Source organism: Pelodiscus sinensis, chromosome 20 (assembly GCF_049634645.1).
Source record: "Pelodiscus sinensis isolate JC-2024 chromosome 20, ASM4963464v1, whole genome shotgun sequence".
In the NCBI taxonomy this organism is placed as follows: Eukaryota; Metazoa; Chordata; order Testudines; family Trionychidae; genus Pelodiscus; species Pelodiscus sinensis.
In genome coordinates, this window is record NC_134730.1 from 9,275,775 (window position 1) to 9,294,838 (window position 19,064).

General features: G+C 46.9%; 2 long non-coding RNA genes across 3 annotated transcripts; both read left to right on the top strand.

Moving 5' to 3' along the window:
• The first annotated feature begins 647 nt into the window (after window positions 1-647).
• On the top strand, window positions 648-1,518 carry LOC142819084 (uncharacterized). The gene is made up of 2 exons (XR_012896782.1): window positions 648-754; window positions 1,409-1,518. It is a non-coding gene; the product is annotated as an uncharacterized LOC142819084 (long non-coding RNA).
• Window positions 1,519-3,052: 1,534 nt separating this feature from the next.
• On the top strand, window positions 3,053-6,675 carry LOC142819083 (uncharacterized). 2 transcript variants are annotated; one of them, XR_012896780.1, is made up of 3 exons: window positions 3,053-3,184; window positions 5,343-5,529; window positions 6,560-6,675. It is a non-coding gene; the product is annotated as an uncharacterized LOC142819083 (long non-coding RNA). The 2 variants fall into 2 exon arrangements; XR_012896781.1 differs by lacking the exon at window positions 6,560-6,675 and adding an exon at window positions 6,080-6,276.
• The last annotated feature ends 12,389 nt before the right edge of the window (window positions 6,676-19,064 follow it).

A 19,064-nucleotide genomic window follows, 5' to 3' on the forward strand; every position in this document is an offset into this window, starting at 1 on the left:
CTTTTTGTAGCTGCTGGGGACGAGGGGTGGCAGGCTTGCCCACTCCTCGGGGTCCTGGCCCAGGGATCCTGTAAGTAGCAGTTGCCCGCTGCCCACTGCTTCCTCGATTCCTGCACCACTTCCCCAAGAAGCTACTCCGTCCGGCCCTTTATTTCAGGGCTTTGAGGTCAAGTTCTTACCACATCCTGTCCAGGGTTCTACAATTGATAGACTGTGTAGTCTATCACGGTCTGTTTCCAGCCGCCAGTCCTGGGTTTCAGACAGGTCTGAAGTCCAGCTCACACTAGGAGCTGTCCAAGGTGCTGCTTTCCTCCCTGTCAATCTCTAGGTCTGACTGGGTAAAACTCCAATGAGGAACAGCCAGGCTCTGGTCCAGCAGCTTCTTTTATATCAGATTGCTGGACCCTGATTGGCTTCAGCAGAAGCAGCCACTCTAGTTTGCCTGGAGGACCTATATTCCGCCTTTCTCCCTGGCACAGGATGCGACAAGGCCTTCAATAGCCAGCAGGGAGCATAGTCCACCCCATCACACTCCCTTTCCCCCTCCCTTTCTGCATAAAGATACATACACCAGAATTCCATGCAGGTAGAATACTTCTGACCCCAGAATCCAAAGTAATCCTTTGGTGAAACCCCATTCCCAGGAACTCCACCAGCCATCTATGATGATCTTTCACTGTTGTCCTGCAGCACCTGCCCTATTCCAGATGCAGCAAGAGGCAAAGAATGAGGTTTTGATTTCATGAGAGAGGAAGTAAGTCCCTTTTCTGACAGAATATAAGCATCACTTATTCAAAGTCTTACCCACAACACAAGTAAAACATGCCCCCTTTCATCTAGCTGGGGTTAGTGTGTAGCCAGATTTTAATTGGATCCCCAACCTATTTTCTCTCCCCTGATGCTTAAGCATAATAACAATGATTCTAAGTCAAGCTAATGAAGACAATGCATTTGGTGCTGGTGGGTAGAATAATGATTAACCACTATAATCACAATTACAGTTTCTAATTGGGATTAATTCAATGAGTTAATTCAGGTGAATATATTATCTTGCAGAGAGTGTTTATGAAATTAGTTCACCCAGCCTGTCCACTGACTGGTAGGCCTCAGACATTAGCTGATGAGACATAGGTTCAGCACGTACTTCCTCTTCTGGGTACCCATCTAGAGGGAGGGAATAAAAGAAAAATGTACCTGATTTGTTGAAATCATTGTATTTTTCAAAAAATAGTGTTATTTTTATGAAAATAATTTTAATCATTATCATTCACTATGTTTTAATAAAAATGGGAAATAGTCAATTTGATTTCCAATAAGACTGTCTTCTAATTTTTTTTTTAATGTTAATCATTGATTTAGCTGTGCCAACACAGAACACTAATCCAAATTGCTCTTTTTTTCCTTTAAGGTTTATTGAGAATCAATCCTGTTCCAGGTTCATCCTATTTTTTGGGCACATCTTGGTTCAGTCTCTTTTAACATTCACTCAGTTATGTCAATTTTGAGCACTGTACTTGATTTGTGATTGTCTCTTTTCTGTTTGGTTTTATGAGAAGCAATCCCATCCCAGACACATCCCATTTTCCTGGCACAACCAAACTCTTATGTTGCTTTAAGTTATGATAAGAGGAAGCTGTATACCAAATTTGGTGGTACGAGTTCTTACTATTCAGGAAGAGTTCTTGGTATAAAACAGACAGACAAACTCTCACATGTATAATGGACATGTTGTTTCATGGAGGCATGTTATTCCTGCATCAATTTTTAACCCTTAAAAATGTCACCCAGTTCTTCTGTAATTATTAATTAACCTCTCTGCTGTCCTCTAAAGAGGGGCCTGATTCTCACCTACCTTTTAACACTGCTCTCTAAGGCTATGTCTACATTGCACTCTAAACTTAAAATAAGATACACAATTTGCGCTATGCAAATTTCGTACTTATTTCGAGTTTATTTTGAAATAGGCTATTTTGTAAAACACAGCACCAAATTTCAAAATAAAATTCTATTTTGGGACATCCCTAAACCCTCATGGAAAGAGGGTTGCCGGAATGCCGAAATAGTGCACCCATTATGTTGAAAAATATTTCAAAATAATAGGTGGCTTGTGAAGATGCAGGATAGCTATTTTGGGATACCTCTAGTTTCCTGAAATAACTTTGATGTGTAGACATATCCTAAAGGGCCTTGCAATGGGTGTCAATGCAAGGTAAGCTATACAAACTTCCAGGTCCCTGTGCAGTGAGGGGTGTTAAAGATTTAAATATATATGAGAATCAGGCCCTCTTCTTTCTAAAGTTCACTTTTATTAGACTAGCATATTCAACTGTGAGAATATTAGCATATTAGATTCTTATCTTATAAGCTATTTAAAGTCACCATAGATAAATTGCTGATTTCCGTAAGGAAAAAGTTAAACAAATCAAAGTTGAATGCTTTTTAAAAGACAGTAATAATTCCATAAAGCCTATATTTGTGGACAATCTGAAAACAATGAGCTCCCCTGCACACATGACCGTCCCAACAATAGCATGTTAGTATGCTACTGTACACAGGAGCAATTCTGCTACTGTGTGCTTGGGAGCATTCATGGGCATCCCTGTGGAAACAACTACAGCTCAGCAGTCATGAGCCACAGGTCCAGGACTCACATGTAACCTTACACAGCAACCAAGTTTGCAGGACTCACAAGCATCCTGGCAACCAGACAGCATGCACAGCCCAGTTCTCAAGACCAACCCTACAATAATAAACTGGTAAGAGAGGTGTGTGGAAAAGCTGGTAAGAAAAAGGATTTATATTTGAAACCACCAAAACTTATATTACAGCAAGGAGGGGAGGTAGGGGAAGGATATATGCAAACTGGTGAAAAATATTCTGTAGGGGTCCAATCTACTTAGCAAAAAACCCTGCAATGAGCAGTACCTTTCTGGGCAGTGACAGATCTTACTGGGCCAAGCCACGGCACACATTTGCAGCTGAGCACAACCAGTCAGTGCCTGCATTTTTTTCTGTAGGTGCGGAATGGAAATGACAACAGCAGCAGAGCTAATGAAGACAGCAGGGCACTAATTGAGATCCCCAGTCCTTTGTAGCTCTCACTCCCCGCTAGGCTTAGCAGCTGGTTCATGTTTGTACTCAGGACTGGCTGCTGGAGGCAGCCACAGGAGATACCAGCACCCAGGTGGGTGTCACTTCCCTTTACCATCTCAGTGTGTACAAACACAATCAGACAGCTGTGCTGAGCATTGATTGGCCTTTAGACAAAAGCCCATCCTTAACTGATTATGGTGGGAGAGAGATAGTGCTCCACAAGGCAGCTGGTGACTTAGCAGCAGAGTTTTAAGTAAGATTATTTCTATTCCCTCTTGCTCACTAGCTTTCCTTTCCCCTATGCACAGTCTGATTTCCAAGTAAACCCTGCAAGGCATTTTCCCCTTTTCTTCTCCACCTCCTCCCTGCCCCCATCACTTCTGTTTTTCTCTGGTTTCTGCGAGTTTATAGCAACATTGCTCTAATGCTCTACACCTTTCCCTTTCCCTCTTCTGCTTTCTGCAGGGTTGGCACATAATTACTCCATGCCCGTCTAGTTCTTTGCCATAATTTGCTTTGTGTGACAGGGTGGTCTGGGCTCCAAAGCCTTCTGCTGGAAGCTTGAGGCCTGGCCACACCTGGCCCTAGAGAAAAGAGCAGAGAAGTCCTCCAGGTGAGCTAGAGTGAGTGTTTCCACTCCAGCCAATCAGGGCACAGCAAGCCAGTAAAAAGCAGCTGCTAGGACAGGGCTTGTCAGTTTCTCACAGGAGCTCAAGCCAAGTAGACTGTCTGACAAAGCAGCAGTATCTTGGACAGGTCAGTGTGTAGGGTGGTTTGCAACACTGGTAGCTGAAGATTGGATTTGGTGAGTAGGTTCTGCAATTCCTCTCTGGACAAGGGTGCTGTTGGGACTTTGAGACAAAGCCCTGAGAGAAGGCACAGATGGAGCAGATCCTTGGGGAAGTGGCCAGAGAGGCTGCGTCTAGACTGGCATGATTTTGCAGAAATACTTTTAATGGAAAAGTTTTTCCATTAAAAGTATTTCCACAAAAGAGCATCTAGATTGGCAAGTGCTTCTGTGCAAAAGCATCTGTGCCCAGTATAGACACAGTTTTGCGCAAGAAAGCTCTGATGGCCATTTTCACCATCGGGGCTTTCTTACACAAAAAAATCCTGTCCCTGTCTACACTGGCCCTCTTGTGCAAGAACACTTGCACAAGAGGGCTTTTTCCCGAGTGGGAGCGTCAGAGTTCTTGTGCAAATTCTTGCGGCCAGTTTAGATAGCTGGCCAGATTTTGCGCAAAAGCATGCGCTTTTGCACAAAATCTTGTCAGTCTAGATGCACCCGGAGTGAGTAGCAGTGGAACAGTAAGGACTAACACTTAGGCTATGTCTACATTGGCAAGATTTTGCGCAAATACTTTTAATGCAAGAATTTTTGCATTAAAGTATTTGCGTAAGAGAACATCTACACTGGCATGTGCTTTTGCACAAAAGCATCCATGCCAGTGTAGACACTCTCTTGCACAAGAAAGCTCCAATGGCCATTTTAGCCATTGGGCTTTCTTGCGCAAGGAATTCATGTTGCCTGTCTACACTGGCCTCTTGCTCAAGAACAGTTCTTGCGCAAGAGGGCTTACTCTGACACTCCCGCTCAGGGATATTTGCTCAAGAAGTACTGATTTCATACATTAGAACGTCAGTGTTCTTGTGCAAGTACTTGCAGCCAGTGTACACAGGCGGCAAGATCTTGCGCAAAAGGGGCTGCTTTTGTGCAAAATCTTGCCAATGTAGACACAGCCTTAGTGGACAACTGCTATTTACAAGGTCCCTGGGCTGGGACCCAATGGAATAAGTGGGCCTGTGTCCCCCACCCAACCCTTCAATAGCTACTAAAGTGAGCAGGAAAGAAGCCTTGTCCTAGGTAACCCAGAAGAAAGGGCATCTGGGATACCTCCCACTCCCAAAGCCAGTCACTGGCCTAGAACTTGTAGACATGTCCTCCACCAGAAGGGGTGCTTGAGAGAGGGTGAGCCCTTTACGCTTTGGTGGTATAATCATGAGTTAGTTTATGGCACTAGGCAATCAGCAAGGAGTTCCTTTGAATTTCTCTGGGCTTGAATTCATACCATTTGCCTGGCCTGCAGGTTGCTGCAGCAATACCATGGCCAGCTCTCTCCCTCTGCATGTGGCTCTCCTTCAAGCTGGCTGTGACATCCTTGCTGAAGGGCACAATTCATGGCAGTAAAAGGCTTGGATACCCCCTAATGGTTGCTCAACATATTCTTTTTACCTCCTCCGTTCCATAGTTGTCTTGTGTGAAATCATTCCTCAGCATACAAACATGAGGAAGCTAAAATGCAAGATCTAAGTGAGGGGAGAGGATGCCTCCTGGGAACAGAGCATTCCAAATCTTAAGCACTCCTGCATCTGGCTCAGACCAAGAGGATTCAAGAGTTGTCCCATCTGCTAGCTCTAGTGGCCTTTGTCAAATGGGTGAGTGGTTTTCTCTACATTCCCTAACTGCTGGGAGTGACCCCCCTGCAAAAGCCAGTCTCACTGCTCGCCTTAGGTGGCAGCCTCAGCACAGGCACTAAAGGCTGAACAGAAAGGGGAGAATAAAGAATCCAAGCGACCCTCTGAAATAAGGGTAGAATAAAGAATTGTTCAGGGGTTAGGAGCCCTGGGGTGAGTCTCCTGCTCCACTACAGACTCCCATGTGACCCTCAAAGTCACTGAGGCTCTGTGCCTTAGTTCCCCACATGTAAAATGGGGATAACAGCATCCCATGAGGTTGTGACGATAAATATATTAAAGATTGCTTGGAAATGGGTTCTGGATAACTATCCTAGTAGTGGGGAAGCAGGTAGTGCATCTGTTGAGTGGATAAACAGAGCTTCAGTTTCCATTCATCAGCACCAGATGCACTAATAACATGAAACAACTTAAACAATAGCTGGTCTTGTACCAGATGTTTCACAGCTCTGGATGACCCCAAGACTAGCCAGTTCCACATCACTCCCCTGCCTCTGCCTTTCTTTTCCAGACAGTCCTGTCCTCTTGCTTGTCCTTGTGAGACCTGAGCGCCTGCTGTACACACCAGACCTTCTGTATTCTAGTGTCCCTAGGCCTAAGCCTGGAGCAGTAATAGCCATGCATCTGTGCATCCGGGGTCACCACATCAGTGAGGAGGTGGGGAACTTTTTAGATTTGTGGCTGAGCATATTTTTGCTCCAATGTCGAGAGAAACAAATTAAGAAAATTCCCATGCACCATGCTGGCTATCAGCAAGCTGAAGTTAGCACGGAGGTTACATTACTTTCCACCAGCTTAACACTGTTAGGAAGGAGCTATACATGACAGTTTCCTCTTCCTCCCCTTAAATAAAAGTATAGTACAAAGCCCTTGCTGTGACACATCCTCCACATGCAGGGAGTGCAATGGTAAACTCCGTGACACAGAATGGTACTTGTTTACTGTCCCATATCTTTGAGACAGACACCATCTTTTTGTTCTGTTTTTACAGCACTGGACTATGCCTGGGACTCCAAGAACTGCAGCCATACAAATAATACATGATAATAAGAATCTGTCCTTCTACTTGAATATCAGTTTAGCAGGCTCATTGCACTATTGCATTATTCCAGTTTATGCTGGTACAACTCCACAGGATCGTGTAGATGTAAGACTGAAGTAACTCAATAAGGGTATGTATAGACTGCATCCCTCTGTTGGCAGAGGGATGCAGATTAGGTAGGTTGACATTGCAAATGAAGGGGGATTTAAATATCCCACTCTTAATTTGCATAAAAATGGTCGCCGTCTTTGCCGGCTCAGCACATTGTCGGCAGTCTAGAGGGGGATCTGTCGAGAAAGAAAGCCTTTTTTGACAGATCCTGTAAACCTCTTTGCAGGAGCCATAAGGGATCTGTTGAAAAAAGCAGCCATTTTTATGCAAATTAAGCACAGGATATTTAAATCCCCACTTCATTTGCAATGTCGACCTGCTTAATCTGCATCCCTCTGCCGACAGAGGGATACAAACTAGACATACCCTAAGGCTGTGTCTAGACTGCATCCCTTTTCCGTAAAATGGATGCAAATTAGACACATCGCAATTGCAAATGAAGCAGGGATTTAAATCCCCCCTGCTTTATATGCATAAACACGGCGGCTGCTTTTTTCTGGCCTGGAGCTTTGCCCGAAAAAAGCGCCACTCTAGATGCGGATCTTTCAGAAAATAAAGCCTTTTCCGAAACATCCCTTTTTCCTGATTTTAAGAGGAATAAGGGATCTTTCGGAAAAGGCTTTATTTTCCGAAAGATCCCCGTCTAGACTGGTGCTTTTTGCTGGCAAAGCCCCGAGCCAGAAAAAAGCGGCAGCCATGTTTATGCAAACGAAGCGGGGAAGATTTAAATCCCTGCTTATTTGCAATTGCGCTGTGTCTAATCTGACTCCCTTTTCCGCAAAAGGGGTGCAGTCTAGACACAGCCTTTCAGTGTTTCACCAAGCTGCATCCTCTGCCCAGCCTGGGCCAGGGCTTGAGGGACACTGTGCTGCATGGGTGCTCTAGATGGCAGGAGCAGGAGCAGATGGGAGGAGGGGGGGGTTGAGTATCTGGCTAGGAGGAAGGGTGCAAGGAGGGGTAGGGTTGCCAGGTGTCCAGTTTTGCACCGAATAGTCCAATATTTGAGGGTTCTGTCCGGGAAACAAATTGAGAAAATACCGGACCTATAAAATGTCGGGTATTTTCTAATTAGGTAAGTTTTTTATTATTATTAGGTGTATCAGTCAGTAGCTGCGAACTGCCTGGATGGTAGATGTGCTCACACTTCGTGAGTGTGTCTACCAGCCAGGCACTTTGCAACTACTAGATGGAGAGTATGGGGGTGGGCAAAATGGAATCCCTGGGGCCAGACTCATTCGTGTGCCCGGGTCTGCATGTGCCCATGTCAGTCCCGCTTTCTGCCGGCTGATTTGCTCCCCCCTTAGCTTCTCCTTCCGATCTTCCCCCTTCCAGCCCTTCTTCTGGCGGCCGATTCCCCGCTGCCCTCCATCGATCTCCCTTGGCCAGCCCTGCTCCCCCTTCCCAGCCAGCCCATTCTTTCCCGCTTCTCCTTATCTCCCCTGGCCAGCCCCGTTGCCCCTGTCCAGTCCTTCTTCCGGCAGCTGGTTCTCTCGTCGTCCTCCTCCCAATCTCCCCCAACACCCCCCCCCAGCCAGCCCTGTTGCCCCGTCCAGTCCTTCCGGCAGCTGGTTCTCTTGTCCTCCTCCTCCCAATCTCCCTCAGCCAGCCTGCCCGCCTCCCATCCAGCCCTGCTTCCGCAAGCCCCCCCCCCGCCACCTCCCCATCTCTGCCAGACAGCCTTGCTGCACCCAACCCTGCTTCCCGGCAGCCAGTATCCCCCCGCCCCACACACACACCTCTTCCCAGCCCGCCCAACCCCTCCCCTCCTGGCAGCCACGCTGAAGCCCATTGCTTTTTTTCCTGAGGCCCAGTACCAGGCCGCAGCCCATGGTTTGGGAAACTCTGTCTAGATGGTACTAGCTCCTGCCATGAGAGCAGGGAACTGGACTCGATGACCTCTCAAGGTCCCTTCCAGTTCTAGGCTACATCTATACTGCAGCCTTCTTCCGCAAAAGCTTGTGCAAAAAAGGCTAATTATGCAAATGAAGCACAGTGATATTCTACTCCATGCTTCATTTGCACAAGCTTTTGTGGAAGAAGGCTGCAGTATAGATATAGCCCTAGTGTTCTATGATTCTACAGCACTGAGGTCTGAGTATCGCTAGGCTATAGCTCAATGCGATCTAGCATGAGAACCACATCCCCAGCTTGAAGTGTAGACATACCCCAACTAAGAGCAGTGGTAGTTCCTCTATTCTGGATCGTAGTTATACAAAGGTCCTTGCATCTTATCAGTTTCTTACTAAAAATATACACCCATTTTATTCCAGACCCTACCAGTGTTGTAACAATCGAATCATCCTGAGAAGTTGAAAAATGGGGTTTAATAGCATAGGTGCACATGTGTAACTCCCCAAAATCTTTTTCAAATGTCATCAAAGGTTTCCTAACCCTTTGATCAGCACGAATACATGGATAGTCTGTGGTCACATTTTCTAACTGCCTTATTCTAATTTTATGTCTGTCTGACTTCTGGTTCAGGGATGTAAAACTAGAGTAACAGTGGTGAATCAGACCCCCTATCTCTTGGATTTGCCCTAGTAAAATGAGCAAGTATTAAGACACACATTCTGTGCTCCAGAACACTTCCTAGTAAAGGATCTCAATGTGTTTAACCCAGATAGTCGTCAGTTTTGGACCAACACACCTGAGATGAAGATAGATAAGCTAAGGCCTGAAGAGTTATGTTTCTTGCCCAAGGTCATATAGTAAATCAGTTGCAGAGCCAAACAGAGAACTGAGGAGTCTGGACTCACAGGGCGAAATTTTCCACTGGTGTAAACTGGTGCAGCTCCCCTGGATCTGCATCAGTTCACACGTGGAGAATTTTGCCCCCTTCTCCTCCCCCATCTCCTGCTCACATGTCTAGCTACTCCACTTGTTCAGAAAGTTTACACAGTCATGCCCAAGAGATGTGCCTCAGTTGGCCAGAATGAATCCTGATCTGAACATGTCCCAGATTCAGGGGTGTTTGCATGAGGTCAACCTCCTATCTTGACAAAAGCTGGAGGGAATTAGGTTCCTGCATCTGTCATGCCAGAAGATCCCTACTCTTCATTGAACCTTTTGCCCAGCCACTGTGCCAACACCAGTAGAAGATGCTCCAGCTCCGCTTCTCTGAGCCACTCTGTTTTGCTGATGGGTATTTCTTTTCACGCTGGGGAATCACATTGAATGGGCCCTCTCTCTCCTGAGGAAATATTGATCCAGAGTTTTAATAGCTTTCCATTAACCAGCAACAATGAGAGTCATTGGGGATTATTATTTGATCTGATAACAAAGGGAACATTCAGCTACAGAGCTTCAAACCTTTTTTCCCTCCTATCTACTTTAAAAAGGTGAGAGCATTTTCTCTCTTTTCATTCCATGAGTCTGAGGACAGATTTTCAATTTGTTAACTTTCTTTATGACTCTGGCTCCATGAAAGGGAGTAGGAGGAGGGGGCAGAGGGACAGGGGATTAAATATATTGGTTTATTTTAGAAAGCCTTTCTGAAGGGGAAAACTGCATCACCAAGGAGACAGGGCTCAATTGTAGGCCCTTGCAACACACGAATCCTGAGCCCCTTTTCCCTGTGAAGCAAAGGGTCATTAGGCATGCTTGTCAGGCAGGGGCATTTTGCTTTAACCGAGTATGTGGCACCCAGACCCATGACATGGGCAAACAAACGAGGAGGTTCATCTCTTCAGAGGCTCCTTGGTTCCCTCAAGGGACACACCTGGAGCCTCTGAAGAGATGAACCTCCTCGTTTGTTTGCCCATGTCATGGGTCTGGGTGCCACATACTCGGTTAAAGCAAAATGCCCCTGCCTGACAAGCATGCCTAATGACCCTTTGCTTCACAGGGAAAAGGGGCTCAGGATTCGTGTGTTGCAAGGGCCTACAATTGAGCCCTGTCTCCTTGGTGATGCAGTTTTCCCCTTCAGAAAGGCTACATCACGGGTGCAATTTGCCATTTTAGCCCGGTGCAAGTTAAGAACCTAGTGGTGGAGAGACACTGGTAAATGACCCAATAAGATAACACAAAAAGAGGAAGAGCTGCCTTATTTGATCAACCCTCCCGCAAGGACAACCATGCTTGTTGCGCTAGGAGATGGTGCATCTTAGGGCATGTCCACGCTGCAATAAAACAACTGTGGCTGGCCCAGGTGAGCTGAGTTGAGCTTCAGCTATTGGGCCATAAAACTGAGGTGTAGATATCATTGGAGCCCAGCTTTAGGTCCCCACAAGGGGTCTGGGTGGGGAAATAAACAAGACGTCTCAAGGCTGCTTGTAAATGCTTTTCCACTGTGTCAAAATACAGGGCTATGTAGTACTTTGTGACACTGTTCCACAGAGCATGGCCCTAGAAAAATAGCACAGGGCAGAAGAGAGCTGATCACTGTCTGAATTGTCATTGTAGGTTTAATACATGCCTGGGAAACGATGAAGCCAGGCTCAGTCTTATCCCTTGCTAACACCAGGGCACTGGCAAATCTTCTGGCTGTCCCACTTTTGAAGTGATGTTAACTGCATTAGAGGGGAACGGGATGTGCAGAATAGACAGTAGCATAGCAGAAAAGCCCACTTGAGAGGCCCACAATTTCGGGTGGGTGGCAATAATGGGGTAGGGGTTAAGTTCCGGCCCCTCAACACCTCTCCTCAGCTGCAGCATCGGGCAGAGCAGGGAAAGCTCCAGTGCTTCGACTTGGCTCCTCGGCTGGAGTACTAGGTGGGCTGGCAGAGCAGGACAAGCTCTGAGGCATGAGGAGAGCCCTGGAGCGCTGTGGGGGTGTGCTTGGATGCAAACTTGGTGGGCCACGGCCCACTCAGGCCCCCTTTGACCACGCCCCTGACCTCCAGGGGCCTGCTACGTAGCCATTTCTCCTCCTAGCCTGTGCCTGTGTTCACTGTAGCTGAGGAACTGGGACTATGCTTTATGTCCAGCATCTAGTATAATGGGGCTGATCTCACTTTTGGGGCTTTTATATATGATAGTGATGCAGATTAGTAATAAGCTAAGGACAAATGCAGTGATTAGATATAACAACACAGATGGCTGAATAAATATTCCCTAACCAGCAATATCTTTAGTTACAGATAATGGATTTTGAGAACAGTATGTTTTAGAAATATCTGTCCCTGTTTCACAATCTCCATGACAGCAAATAGGATGAATATCCTCTTGGGGGGACACTGCTCCTATACAGATACTTCCTAGGTATGTGTTCAAATGGGTATTGAAGACGAGGACACAGGGAAAGCAAACCTCAATGGAATGCATGGAAAAAAACAGATACTTTTAAAAGAAGTCTTTAGCGTCATTCTTTTATTTTTAAAAAAACTGGCAGATTTTCTAGGAATCAGATGGCATAGCTGACAGCTTCTCATTAGAGTTTTAATTATTCTATTTTAAACTTAACTTATGGCACTTTATCTTTTTTGTGGAGATTTACTCTTTGTAATTAGTTGGAGGTAATTAGAATCTGCAATAAGGTAGTTTCCCTTTAGATCGTTCAAGGTATTGCTTAATAAAATGTGAAATTAACTCATGAAACCCTCATAGGTTCCATTCTGAAGGAAAACATGGTCAGCAGGTAGAGACCAAGCAACATTCTGATAAGACAGGGTTCTTTGGTTTGGTTTTATGTACTGAATGACCAGGCACAGAAGTGAATAGGATACCTTACGTGAGCAGTACTTTGGGCTGATAGTTTGGACATCATAGCAAAATCCTTGGACTTAGACAGTCCTGGAAACTGGAATTAGACTGTAAAATTTTAATGTCCAGACTATTTTATAATAATCCACTGATACTGGATACTGAAATCGATAGGACCCACATGATTAGAGTGACAAGTAAATGGTCCTCCAAATACGAGTGGCACATTGATAGCAGTTTTAAAAGAACGAGGTTTTTAAAATATATGATTTGAGGTTTAGCCTCCTATCTAGGTCCCCAATTCAGAAACCCACTTAAGCACATGCTTAAATACCAGTGACAGCCTTGGATACAAAAACGTGTTTCAAAGTTCAACTTGTGATTCAGCATTTTTCTGGAGTAAGCATGTATTCCTGGAATAAGAATGCAGTCCTGAATTGGGGCCTATATAGATAAAATAACAGCTCTCAGAGGGTATGTCTATACTACAAAGTTAATTCGAATTAACAGCCGTTAGTTCAAATTTACTTTAATAGCGGCTACACATACAAACCGCTAGTCTGAATTTAAATCGAACTACTGGAGCGCTTACTTCGAACTAGGTAAACCTCATTCTACGGGGAGTAACACCTAGTTCGACTTAAGTAGTTTGAATTAAGGGCTGTGTAGCCACTTAACTTAAACTAGTTGGAGGCTAGCTCCTCCCAGGTTGTCCTGGTGGCCACTCTGGGTGAAACCAGGGAAACTCTTTAGCCTCCCTCCCAGCCCCGGAGCCCTTAAAGGCCCCCGGTCTGGCTACAGTGCTTGTGCCAGTTGCAAGCCTGCCAGCACCCAGCCAGCAGACCCTACACCTGGCACGGCACGAGCCAGCCACGCACTGCCACCCAGCCCTCCGCCTCTTCCCAGGACCAGGCTGGTGGCTCCCAGGAGCCTGCCCAGAGTCGCAAGAGGTGGGCACCTGCCTGGTCTAGTGTGGAGGTCGTGGACCTCATCGAGGTTTGGGGGGAGGCCTTCAACATCCACGATCTCCGCACTAGCCACAGGAACGCGGCCGTCTACAGCCGCATAGCTGCCAGCCTGGCCACCAGATGCCACATGCAAACCCAGGAGCAGTCTTGCATGAAAATCAAGTTGGTCCAGTGAGACCCCTGACCCTGAGCTAAGAATATAAGAACGGCCGTACTGGGTCAGACCAAAGGTCCATCTAGCCCAGTAGCCTGTCTGCCAACAGTGGCCAGCACCTGGTACCCCAGAGGGGATGGACCGAAGACAATGACCAAGCCATTTGTCTTGCGCCATCCATCTCCAGCCTTCCCCAAACAGAGGCCAGGGACACGGTTCCTACCCCCTGGCTAATAGCACTCCATGGACCCAACCTCCATGTCTTTATCTAACTTCTCTTTAAACTCTGTTATAGTTCTAGCCTTCACAGCCTCCTGTGAGTTCCACAGGTCGACTATGAACTGTGTGAAGAAGAACTTTCTTTTATTAGTTTGAAGCCTGCTACCCATTCATTTCATTTGGTGTGCTCTAGTCCTTATATTATGGGAACTAATGAAAAACTTTTCTTTATTCACCCTCTCTACACTGCTCATTATTTTATAGACCTCTATCATATCCTCCCTCAGTCTCCTCTTTTCTAAGCTGAAAAGTCCCAGTATCTTTAGCCTCTCTTCATATGAGACCTGTTCCAAACCCCTAATCATTTTAATTGCCCTTTTCTGAACCCTTTCCAAGGCCAAAACATCTCTTTTGAGGTGAGGAGACCACATCTGTATAAAGTACTGAAGATATGACATACCATAGTTTTATACTTCCCCTCCTCCTTCTTCCCCTGGCTTCCCCCTTCCCGCTCCCTCCTCCCAGGTTTCCCCCTCCCCTCTCCCACCCTCTCTTCCCCTCTCCCACCTCCTTTTCCCAGTCTCCCCAGAGGTTAATCCCCCCCCCCAGTTTTGTTAAATAAAGAGTTTCTATTTTTGAACACACGTGTCCTTTATTTTTTACATCAGTAAGTGGAAGGAGGTGCAAGAGGAAGGTGGCATGAGCCCCCGATGAGGAGGAGTGGGGTGGCTCTGCAGGCTCCTCGGTGTGGAAGCTCTCCTGCAGGGCATCCTGGATCCTGACAGCCCCCCGATTGACCCTCCCCCGAATGGCAGCCTGCAGCAAGTGCAGCTGGGTTGATGGCCGAGTGCTGTGATGTGCCGAGTGTGGGCACTCAGGGCACTCCAAGACAGTCCCTCATCGAGTTAGACAAGCAAACGGGGAACCCTGAGAACAGTCTGTCCGGGGTGGGGGTCGGGTCCCTTTAAGCAGCAGCTCCACACTCTAAGTCCTAACCTGATACCCTGCCAGCACTGGTTCCGGCCAGCCTTAACTTCGGTTCAGGGTCCACTCAATGTGGACGTGCTATTTCGATTAGCAAAACACTAATTCGAATTAGTTTTTAGGTCTAGATGCACTAATTCGAATTAGCTTAGTTCGAATTAACTAATTCGAATTAAGTTAGTTTGAATTAGTGCTGTAGTGTAGACATACCCAGAATGGCTAGGAGATTAACTAGATTAAACCAGCTTTGTAAACAATTGTAGATGTTTTCTTTTGGCTAGGAAACAATTACTGTGACTAGGTTTCCCTGGAAGAGATGAATCTGCACATAGTGGATCCTGAGTGGTCAGTATATATTTCTTATCCTAACCCAGCTGACCTCGGCGATTACAAAAGGATTTGCCCCCGTGCTGCAATGTGTCACATGTGGTATTAGCAATGAACAAGCAGAGAAAGATCTTCATAGCTCACACACGGAGGCCAAGATTACATGCCAAAAGGGTTTTGTCTGGTTGATACCAGCCTGGTCCCAGCTTGCATTTCTCTATTTCTCTACCATCGGAATCACACTATGTTAGGAACCCACTAGGCAGTGCAGCCAAATACTCCTTCTGCCAGGGTTCTACCATGGCAATAATAGTCAACCTGGGGTGCCCCTTTCAGGGTTCATTAAGGCCTTGAGTGATATCCCAACATCAGTGTAGCAGTTGATCCAGTAATAAAATGGCAACTGAGAACGTAACTGAAAACATATGAATTACTGGGGGCCAATGGATCCTGACCCCGTCATGTGACAGAGGAAGTAACCATAGTAACCCACCCCATGTCAGATGATTGTTATAAATATTATAAAAGCACCAACCATGATTGTGCTAGGCAATATACAAGCACACACTAGCAGGCTGTTCCCCTGGCAGTTTACAATCCACACAAATTTTATCTCTTACTAGAGCTCCAGCTGGTCATATCGTATTATAAAGTATGAGAAGTGGAGTTTGAATCCATCCCTTCATTGCTCAATGGGTTTCAATAGCTAGTTGGCAGCTGGTATCAAGCAAAGTGTCCCTGGGGTTCCGCGCTGGGGCCAGTTTTGTTCAACAACTTCATTAATGTCTCTGGCATCTGTGGCTCCCCTCAAACTACCCTTTCCTGGATGTCTTGGTGCTTCTTTGCCTTTCATTGAGAAAATTACCCAAGGAGGCTTTGACCAGCAGCAGTTCATGGTGGCCAGGTCACTTTGAATAGCTCTAGTGCAGATGAGTGGATCGCCAGAGAAACTTCCTCAGAAATTCTTAAGTCTCTCAAGTTATTGCTGAGTTTCTTGCAGGTCAGGCAAGTTGGCTATTACAGCAGATTGCCAGATTTATTGCAGCCTGTGATGTTAGCCCAGGACACATCTACACTGCAGGGCAAAAGTTGAATTAAGATAAGTAACGTCAGCTATGTCAGTTGCATAACTGAAATCAAAATAGCTTAATTCAGCTTTTGGCACTGTCTACACAGCAGGAAGTAGAAGGAAGAACACTTTTCCTTTGACTTCCCTTACTCCTCATCAAATGAAGGTTACAGGAGTAGGAGTAAGATGTCTGTCATCTCAAAATTATTTTGAAATAACAGCTTGCTGTGTAAATGTAACCCCAGAGAGGGTAACCGGAAAGTGGGTTCCCTGGTTTCCCTGGACAGCAGCTAGCCAGCTAATTCTTATCAGTGGATGTGCTATACCTTGACTTTAACAAAGCTTTTGATACGGTCTCCCACAATATTCTTGCCAGCACATTAAGGGCGTATGGATTGGGTAAATGGACTGTAAGATGGATAGAAAGCTGGCTAAATTGTTGGGCCCAGAGGATAGTGATCAACGGCTTGATGTCAGGTTGGCGGTCGGTTTCTAGCGGAGTGCCCCAAGGATCGGTTCTAGGACCGGTTTTGTTCAACATCTTTATTAATTACCTGGATGAGGGGATGGCTTGCACCCTCAGCAAGTTTGCAGATGACACTAAGCTGGGGGGAGAGGTAAATACGCTGGAGGGCACAGAGAGGATCCAGAGAGAGACCTAGACAGATTAGAGGGTTGCCCCTAAAGAAATCTGATGAGGTTCAACAAGGACAAGTGTAGAGTCCTGAACTTGGGATGGAAGAATCCCAAGCATAGTTACAGGCTGGGGACTGAATGGCTAAGTAGCAGTTCTGCAGAAAAAGACCTGGGGATTACAGTGGATGAGAACCTGGATATGAGTCAACAGTGTGCCCTTGTAGCCAAGAAGGCTAATGATATATTAGGTTGCATTAGGCGGCGCATTGCCAGTAGATCTAGAGAAGTGATTATTCCCCTTTATTTGGCTCTGGTGAGGCCACATCTGGACTATTGTGTCCAGTTCTGGGCCCCCCACTGTAGATAGGAGGTGGAAGCATTGGAGAGGGTCCAGTGGAGGGTGACAAAAATGATTAGGGGGCTGGAGCACATGGCCTATGAGTATGGTGACCATATGCCTCATAAAATCCGGGACAGTCACAACTTTTAATCTCTTCTCCCGGTGTCCCTATAAATACTGAAAATGTCCCAGAACCAGCTGCTGCAGCCTACATTGACTGTGTGCTACTGTTTCCCCTCCCCCTCTAGGAGGTAGGGGCTGGGCAGGGACTAGGAGCTCATCTGGGTTGTAGGAGGTGGGAGATTCCAGGAATCAGGTGCTGGCATGTAGCCAGTGGGGGAGGTACTGGGTAGTGGAGCTCAGCTGGGCTGTGGGCAAGGGGGGGGGGGAAGGAGGGAAGAGGGAGGTGCCGGGCAGTGGCGCTCAGCTGGGCTGCTGGAGGAGGGAGATGCCAGGTGGGGAACTCAGCTGGGCTATGGGGGGGGAGGAGGTGCCAGGCAGGGGCTGGACTTAAGGTGGGGGAGGAAGGAGCAGGGAACCCGCGATGGGCTCAGCAAGTCTACAGGGTTTGTGGGGAGGAGCAGGGAAATGGTGCTCAGCTGTGCTGTGGGGGAGGCAGGCAGGGAACCATTGTGGGGCTCAGCTGGTCTGAGGGGCATGGGGAGAGGCAGGAAACAGGGCAGCTCAGCTGGGCTAAGGGGTGTGTGCAGGGAACTGGTGCTGCACTCTGCTGGGTTGTGCGGGGTGGCCTTTGAGGGAGGCGCAGGGAACAAGAGGGGGTGGGTAGCTCAGCTGGGTTACAGGGGAGGGAAGTGCAAAGAAGCCCAGTGGGGAGGGGACAGCAGCAGGAGGCCTGAAATGACCTCCCCTAGTCAAAAAAATCCCTCATCTGGGACCAGTCAGGTCCAGAGGGTGCCAGACCAAGGAGGTCCAACCTCTACCCAAGTCCGCTTCTTGCACCCTCCCTCCTAAGCCAGACATTCTCCCCATATCCACTCCTGCTCTCTCCCCATGGCCAGGCACCCTACTCCCACCCAGACCTTGCAACCTCTCCCTCATCTGACCCCCCCCATCCCAGATCCTGCACTCCATCCCTATCCCACTCATTGGCAGCCCCCTCACACACACTGAACCCCTCTTTTTGTCCCCACCTTAGAACCTAAGGGGGTCCATAACATTCCTCAGAAAAGCAAAACTAGCCTATGGGAAGCTCTGAACCTCAGTCGTCCCTGCCTCTTTCCCTCATCCCGTGGAGCACTAGAGGAGTGATGTGTCTCAGCTGGGGCCACCTCAGTGAGGGTTGGGGTTTTGGGAGGAGGATTTTTGTTTCTCACTTGTACGGTGCCCATCTGATTTTTCTGTGGGTCAGTGGCTCCTGACCCAAAAAGTTTGCCCACCCCTGCCATAAATAAAGAAAACATTGAAACCTTTTGTATTGGACATGAATTAATATTTTACTTTATTTAAAATAAAGTTTGATAAACTAACATGAGAAAGTTAAAACATTTAATCTGTTTAATAATTGAAATTAAACCATTTTCCGAGCTGCAGCACTAGCAAAATGGCTTGGGCACAATTGTATAATTAAAGGTGAGTTTCCATTAGCAAATGGTTGTCTGCAGAAAGGTTTATACATGGTCCACGGGCCAAAAACTTTGAGAACCACTGTAATAGAGGCACCCCCGGCCTCTCCCCTGAGAGGCGGTTGTAGACTCCCTGCTGCTCCACAAGAGCCCACAGAGAGAGCAGGTCTGTTACCATGGTGGTGAAATCACCATGTTGCTCCAGTGTGGACGATGGAGACTCTTTGTGCGTCTTCCTCATCCAAACAGTTGATTTAAACAGTATAGTAAGATGCCATGTGAAAACACTTGAGGCAGGATGTATGGTATCTCTCAGGGTATGTCTACACTACCCTGCTAGTTCGAACTAGCGGGGTAATGTAGGCATACTGCACTTGCAAATGAAGCCCGGGATTTGAATTTCCCGGGCTTCATTTGCATAAA